This window comes from Saimiri boliviensis, chromosome 1, assembly GCF_048565385.1.
Source record: "Saimiri boliviensis isolate mSaiBol1 chromosome 1, mSaiBol1.pri, whole genome shotgun sequence".
Classification (NCBI taxonomy): Eukaryota; Metazoa; Chordata; class Mammalia; order Primates; family Cebidae; genus Saimiri; species Saimiri boliviensis.
The window spans coordinates 211,754,539-211,761,840 of record NC_133449.1 but is presented as its reverse complement, the minus strand read 5'-3'; positions in this window follow the sequence as shown (position 1 = coordinate 211,761,840).

Genomic DNA, 7,302 nt, shown 5'->3' with positions numbered 1-7,302 from the left:
TGATCGCTAGATACTTTTAGTGATTGTTACTATTACAATTTTTAGTTTCTGTTACTAATAAAATGCTACTTGTATTTTTTATTATATTTTGTATCTGGCTATTTTTGATATTTAATTTATATTTAATGTTGAGCTTGATTTCAGCAAACATGCTAAAATTTCTTATTTTTACTAATGGTGTTTGTATTTATTCTGCCGATTTTTCTATGCATATGAAGTCCTTACACATCTTATTTATTTTAATATACATTTAAAACTCTGATAAGTAACACGCTGATAATGGATGCCCTTGCTAATGTTTAATTGTAGAGGGCTTTCATATACATCTTCTCCATTAAGTATAAATTTTATTGTACTTCTTGGAATTCGAGTATTTTTCAAATTGAGGAGGTTCTCTTCTATCCCTAGTTTCCTGAGTATTTGTCCGAAATAAGTGTTGAACTTAGACAGTTGTGTTCTGTAGGTGTCTATTGAGATCATGATATAATTTTTATCTTTTAGTTTATTAATGTACTGAATATCATTAATAAATTTTCTGATATTGGTTCACAAATGGAGCATGATTTATTGTTTCTAAATACGTTTATTTTAAAATTCTTTCATCTGTATTTAGTGAAATAATCCTGCAATTGCTTTTGTGTGTTGTCTTTATCTGGTTTTGGATAATTGCACTAGCTTCATTAAATCAGTTTGGCATTGTTCATCTTTCATTATATTCTGAAACAACTTTTATTAGAGAGGAATTGGGTATCCGTTGAATGATTCATAACATCAATAACAACCTGAGTAAATATTTATTTACATCTTCCTTCTACTGTATTTATATATATATATATGAATTTGTTTATATATATATATAAGTTTATTTCTTTCAATAGCATACTAAAAATGTTATTAATTAATTCATCTTTTGGTCTTTAAATTTTTTTACTTTATTACATCTAAATTTTTGGTGATAAAAAATATACATTTTAGCTGGGTGCGGTGGCTCATGTCTGTAATCCCAGCACTTTGGGAGGCCGAGGTGGGTGGATCATGAGGTCAAGAGATCAAGACCATCTTGGCCAACATGGTGAAACTCCATCTCTACTAAAAATAAAAAAATTAGCTGCGTGTGGTGGCACACGCCTGTAGTCCCAGCTACTTAGGAGACTGAGGCAGGAGAATTGCTTGAACCCGGGAGGCAGAGGTTGCAGTGAGCTGAGATTGCACTACTGCCCTCCAGCCTGGCGCCTGGTGATGGAGTAAGAAGACTCTGTCTCAAAAAAAAAAAAAAAAAAAGAAGAAAAAATATATACATTTTAGTTGTATAACTTAATGTTTGACATACACTGTGAAATGATTACCACATTCCAAGTAACTAACATATTTATCACCTCTACACAGTCACCATTTTTATACCCTTGGCAAATACCACTCCATTCCTCACTTCCTCGAGCCCCTAGCAACCACCATTCTACTCTCTGCTTCTATGAGTTTATCCGTTCTTCTGTCTAATATTACTTATTTCATCATTTCTCTTTTAACTTATCTTGTCAGAGATCTAACTTACTAATCTTTTTAAAGATCTTTTGGCTTTGTTAATTTTCTATTATTCTTTTCTACATTATGTCTTTTTGTTTATTTCTTTCAAACTCCTTGAGTCTAATGAATATTATCATTTTTATTTTCAACCATTTGTTGTCAGATAAGTTACTGTCGTTTTACACCCCTGTAATATTAGATTAAGTAATGTGCTATGCACATTGCAATTCTAATTACACAATTAATTTCCCTGTAAATGCTTCCAAGGACAGGTCTCACTGCTGGGATTTGATTTTGATAGTCTTTTATAATAACAATGTTTTAATCTGGTTGGATATGAACACTTTTTGAGTAAGCATTTTAAAATATGTTTTTAACTGAGGAATTGAAAGCCATGCAAATGAAGAACAGTAAAACAATAATAAAAGTTAATAGATTTTTACCAAAATATGTTGAGATGCCAGGCGCGGTGGCTCAAGCCTGTAATCCCAGAACTTTGGGAGGCCGAGGCGGGTGGATCACGAGGTCGAGAGATTGAGACCATCCTGGTCAACACGGTGAAACCCCATCTCTACTAAAAATCTAAAAAATTAGCTGGGCATGGTGGCGCGTGCCTGTAATCCCAGCTACTCAGGAGGCTGAGGCAGGAGAATTGCCTGAACCCAGGAGGCGGAGGTTGCGGTGAGCCGAGATGGTGCCATTGCACTCCAGCCTGGGTAACAAGAGCTAAACTCTGTCTCAAAAAAAAAAAAAAAAAAAAAAAATTTGTTGAGACAAGGTCTCTGGCCAAAGGTCTCCTTTTGACTGAACCATCTGGCCTTAATGTCTGAGTTCAGCGAGTTACATCATTGACAGGAATATAACAGGAAATAAATTTGTACAATATCTGTTTTCCTCCTTAGACAAATTTGTCTATTTTAATCCCATCTTTTACAGCTGTTTTCCCTTTTGTTTTTTAAACTTTAAACTTTCCTGGTTCTCCTCATTTCTCTAACCTCAGCAACATTGTATGCTGACTATGTGGACTTCTTGATCTGTTTATTTGACCATGAGTACCTAATCCCAGATATCATGATGGATGCACATACAATATTAGATTCACCTTAAGGTAAACGCATGATCAGAATGTGTAAAGTATACATCATATCACTATACTACATGGTCAGAAACTTTGTTCTGTTTTTCACTGTGCCAAAAAACAAAACAAAATAAAATGAAAGAAAAACTCTTACTGGTGTTGAAGAAACATTATTTTAGTATAATGTTTATTTACTATTTTAGTGCACTTCTTGTTTGTGCAAAGATATTATCATATGCTTTGTAAATGTCCACTTTTTTGTGTATATTATCGGGTATAGAGTTGCAGGTAAAGCTTTGGGTTTGAGAGATGGGGTTGACATCAGAGATGCATGTCTTTGGCTATCCTGCATGCCCCTTCTACAGATGTTTAAAGATGCCATTTGAGAATGCTATTTCCCTCATACCTGCCTGGCTCTCTCCTTGTTTATTTAAAGAATATATAGCATTTTTTATCTTTTTATAGTGCTTAGTGGTGTTTTAAAATATTTTCCCCAAATCATTTATGCATTATTCTTATTTGCCACCTAGATCATAAACTATGTGAAATCTTTACCATGCCCAGAAAAATGCTAGCCAAGAGTAGGTGCTTATACATCTGTATAGAGTAGTAAAGATAAATACAAATAAAATAATCTTAGCTGGTTTGATAGAAATATGTCAGAATTTCTGTTAGTAAAATTTGATTGTCAAACTTTGGACTGCCTGGGGACTTTTCAATCATTGCATCATTAGGAGCTCAGAATGCTCTAAGAAAGCAAGGGGTCAGAGCTCAACAGCTGGCTAGCTTATCCCTCAAGGTGCAATTGCAGTACTCTGTAGCTCCTACATACAGACCTAGAGGAACCTCTGTATAAACCCACCCAGCATGTATGTCTTTTAATTAGTTTTTATAGAAGTCCCTTTTGAGTTTCACTTAGGTAGAGTAGTATTTGGGGGCACTAGTGCCAAGTGTTTTTTTTTTTCCAGTAAAATTTTAAATGCTACCTTTTAGATATTCTGTATTTCATGAAATAGAAAACCACCCATTTCTCTGGGTGGAAAACAAAATTTTGGCAGGTAAATGTGCCAAAATTATAGAGTCAAGGCTTTTCCTTCAATAAGCTTGCACATTCACCATAAACTGCTTCTTTTAGAAATATTAATTTATATTTTAATAGACAGATACAAAGTGTATATATGTATTGTGCATATGTTGTTTAGAAATATGTATATATTGTGGAATGGCCAAATAGGGCTAATTAACATATTTATTACCTCACATACTTATTTTTTTTGTGTTAGAAACATTTAAAATCTACTCTTAGCAGTTTACAATAATACAATACATTGTTATTAGCTGTAGTCACTATGTTGCACAAAAGATCTAAACTGTGTTTAGCAGTTTATTCATTCAGTAATCATGCATTTAGGGAGTTATATGTCAGACACTAAGTTAGACATTCACATCTTGGGCTTTGCTGGTTAAGAATAGCAGAGTTTATAAGATAGGTACAACAACCTAGACATAAGAAAAGAGATGCCAAAATGAATGCATTGGAAAGAATTGGCTATGTTATTTTTTTCTCATCTCCAAATTTCACAAAATAAAGATTGAAGAAAATTGAGAAATTTAATTGAGTCCTTCCTAGAATGATCAATCTTGAGCACTTCCAAGAAGAGAAGCCATTATAGGTAATATATTTTCTTTTTTATTTCATATTACTTGCATTTAAAGAAGACTAGAGAAGAGGTCCAATGTCCAAGTGTGCAGTAGGGGGCTCATTGATGGCACAGAAAGGAAAATGTGCCTTGATATTAATAGTGCTAGCCCCCAAGTTAGTACTTCCCTTGGGGATGACACTGTGCTTAATCTAAAGAGTTCAATATCCAAATAACTCAGTGAGATTTTATCTCATATTAGTGCTAATAGCAAAAGCAACTTCCAGGCTGGAGGAGCCAATCTCACATTAAACCACAGAACTCAGAGTTCTTAAGCCCTACTACCCTCTGTTCTTATAATGGACTTCTGTCACTGTCTGGCCTTCAGAGTCTCAGGTTGCTGCTTCAGACACAAAGCCATAGACTTGAGCATACATGTGAGTTTTGAGTAGAATGAAAACAGAGAGTGAAATTCTACTGTGGCTAGTGGTAAGGTTTCCTAACAAAGGAAAGGGATGATATGAGTATAGAAACTCCTAGAAGAAGGCTCATGGATAAGGAATCCTCAGACCTCAGGTTAAAGAGAAGAGATTAAAATCCAGAGAACTTCTATAAAAAAATTAACCAGCTCCTTAAAAGCTTTCACTTTGTGACTCTAAGAAAAGTAAAAATTAATAGGAACTTTACATATCCCTTTCTACTTATAAGAGCGATGGGTATTATTCCATATATTTAACGTACATATTTACTTGTAGCAGTACACTGAGTTGTTTTAGGAAAACTGAAGAGACTCGTTGACACCTCTAAGTGAAGTCTGCTTTATCCCATCACCATCAGAAGAAAATCATCATCCCATTTAGAGGACTTCGCATTTTTTTCAGTAAATGAGCAGTCATCACTGACAGTGAGAGGAAAAGTACTGATGAAGCTGAGGAGGGATCTTCCTCAACCATTTACTTAGTTTTTTCCTGGCAATGTAGCTGGCCTTTGAAATGAGGAGGGGGGGGGGATATTTAGGCCATAAATGAGGAACATTAATACATTATTACATCACATTACATAATTCAGAATCATTCATTAAGGATTAATTATATAAAATGAGACAGTGGGAGATCTTCAAATAGTATTACAAAGGGCATAATTTTAATAAAGGAAATAGTCTTAAGAACATTGATGGTTAAGTATTGGCATAGGCAATCCTTTTCCTTTGGGTGTCTTTTAAAAATATAAATTTCTACTTGTATGGAATGCTTTATGATTGAACACAAAAACTGGAAATATGATGGATAAGAAAACTTTTAAGGTTTCATTCTGCTATCTGATCAGATTTTTGTTTTAGGAAGTTCATTCTGGTGATAATAGAGTCAGGTACAATTATAGCCCTGTAGCAAGATTACATATGGTGCTGTATAAGTTATCTATGACACAATATAAATTAAAGTTACATATCTAAGGACCTAGTAGTGGAAATGAAGAGAATGAACATTTAGCAGAAAAAAGTGACATAACTTAGGAGCAAATGGTATATGGGATGGTTCTCAAATTTCTGGCTTGGAAAGCTATATGGGTGATAGTTCCATAAAAGGAGCAAAAGAAGGAGAGGTAGATTTTTAAGAAGACAAATTCTATTTTGGACATATGAAGACTAAGGTGACTAATGAAGCATTCAAGAGGAAATGTCTAGTAGGTAATGAGTCCAGTCAACCCATATAACACAAAACTCCCTAGAGCCACTCCTGCCTGCTTTCATGATGTCAGGCAGCTCATCTGGTTGGGGATTGTCATGAAGAAGCAAACTCCATGAGTTTTGATCTACTGGCTCTCCACTGGGAGGGGCATTGGTAGAGTGAAGGACAGAGATAGGGTAGGCTCACCTGAACCTGCTTTCATTAGTCCTTACCCCACAGGCTTTCCAGCTGCCTGATACTTCTCTGCTCACTCCACTATTACTATTGATATCTATGAGTGACGGGATGTGCTTGTCTCAAGAGACCTTGAAGTATAAGCAAGAACAAGAACAGAATTTAAATACTCTGTCACATCCTCTCCTTTCACAAGTAGGAAAGGCCACTTTGCCAGTAGGCTTTTCCATTATTCTCGCCAACCCCAACACCCTGCACGAACATGTACAAACACACACATGCAGGTATACTAGTTCAGGAGTCTTTTGTTTTATTCTTTTTTTATTGGCTTCCCAGGGGCTTTTCATTCTTTTAATGTTGGTTCCTCAGATCCACATTTCTGCCTTATTTGTGCAGTTTCTCCAGGGTTGATTTTAGAGGAATTAGGTAACAACCCCTGCTAGTTGGCCATCTTGTTAGGATCCAAGGGCATTATGAATCAGTGTTGTCCGTCTCATTTGTCTTCTGAAATAACAGTCACTATGATCTTTTCTGAAGTCCACCCTTCTCATTATCCTTAACCATATGCAGTATTGACCCCTCAACGTTAACTTCTCAGCTCTAATTATGTACTGTCTTCACATTCTAGAAATATTATCTATGTTACAATAATATAGATAACATATATATAAATAATATTTCTGGAAATATTCAGTGCCAGAATCCTTGTTATCATTTGTTGAAAATCAATGACATTTAAATCAAAAGTCCCATGTGGACCCAAATATTTCTATTTAAATGAAGAGAAAGGTCAGTCTCTTTCCCTAGTGATCTTTAGTAAGTTGACATTTAAATCGACACCATCGAAACATATTTATTTTGAAATATCCTTTAAGATACCTGTTTTTATTAGGTTCATTTTAGTTTTAGCAGCATTTCACAGAGTACATTGGGACATGTAGTGAAAATAAGATTCCTAGAAGTCTAGTTTCTATTTTTATCTGTAACATTAATAAGGAAAACAATATAGAGGTTATATATTACAAATTTATTCCTCAATTTTTTTCTGTAATGTGGCACAAAGACAGTCTTTACAACCCTCTCTTCCTTTTATTCAGAGAGCTACATTTTTGTCAATCTCAGCACTACAAAACTGAGCAGAATTGGGTTGCATTTCTGATCCATTCCTGACACTCCTGGGATGTTAGTATATCTATTT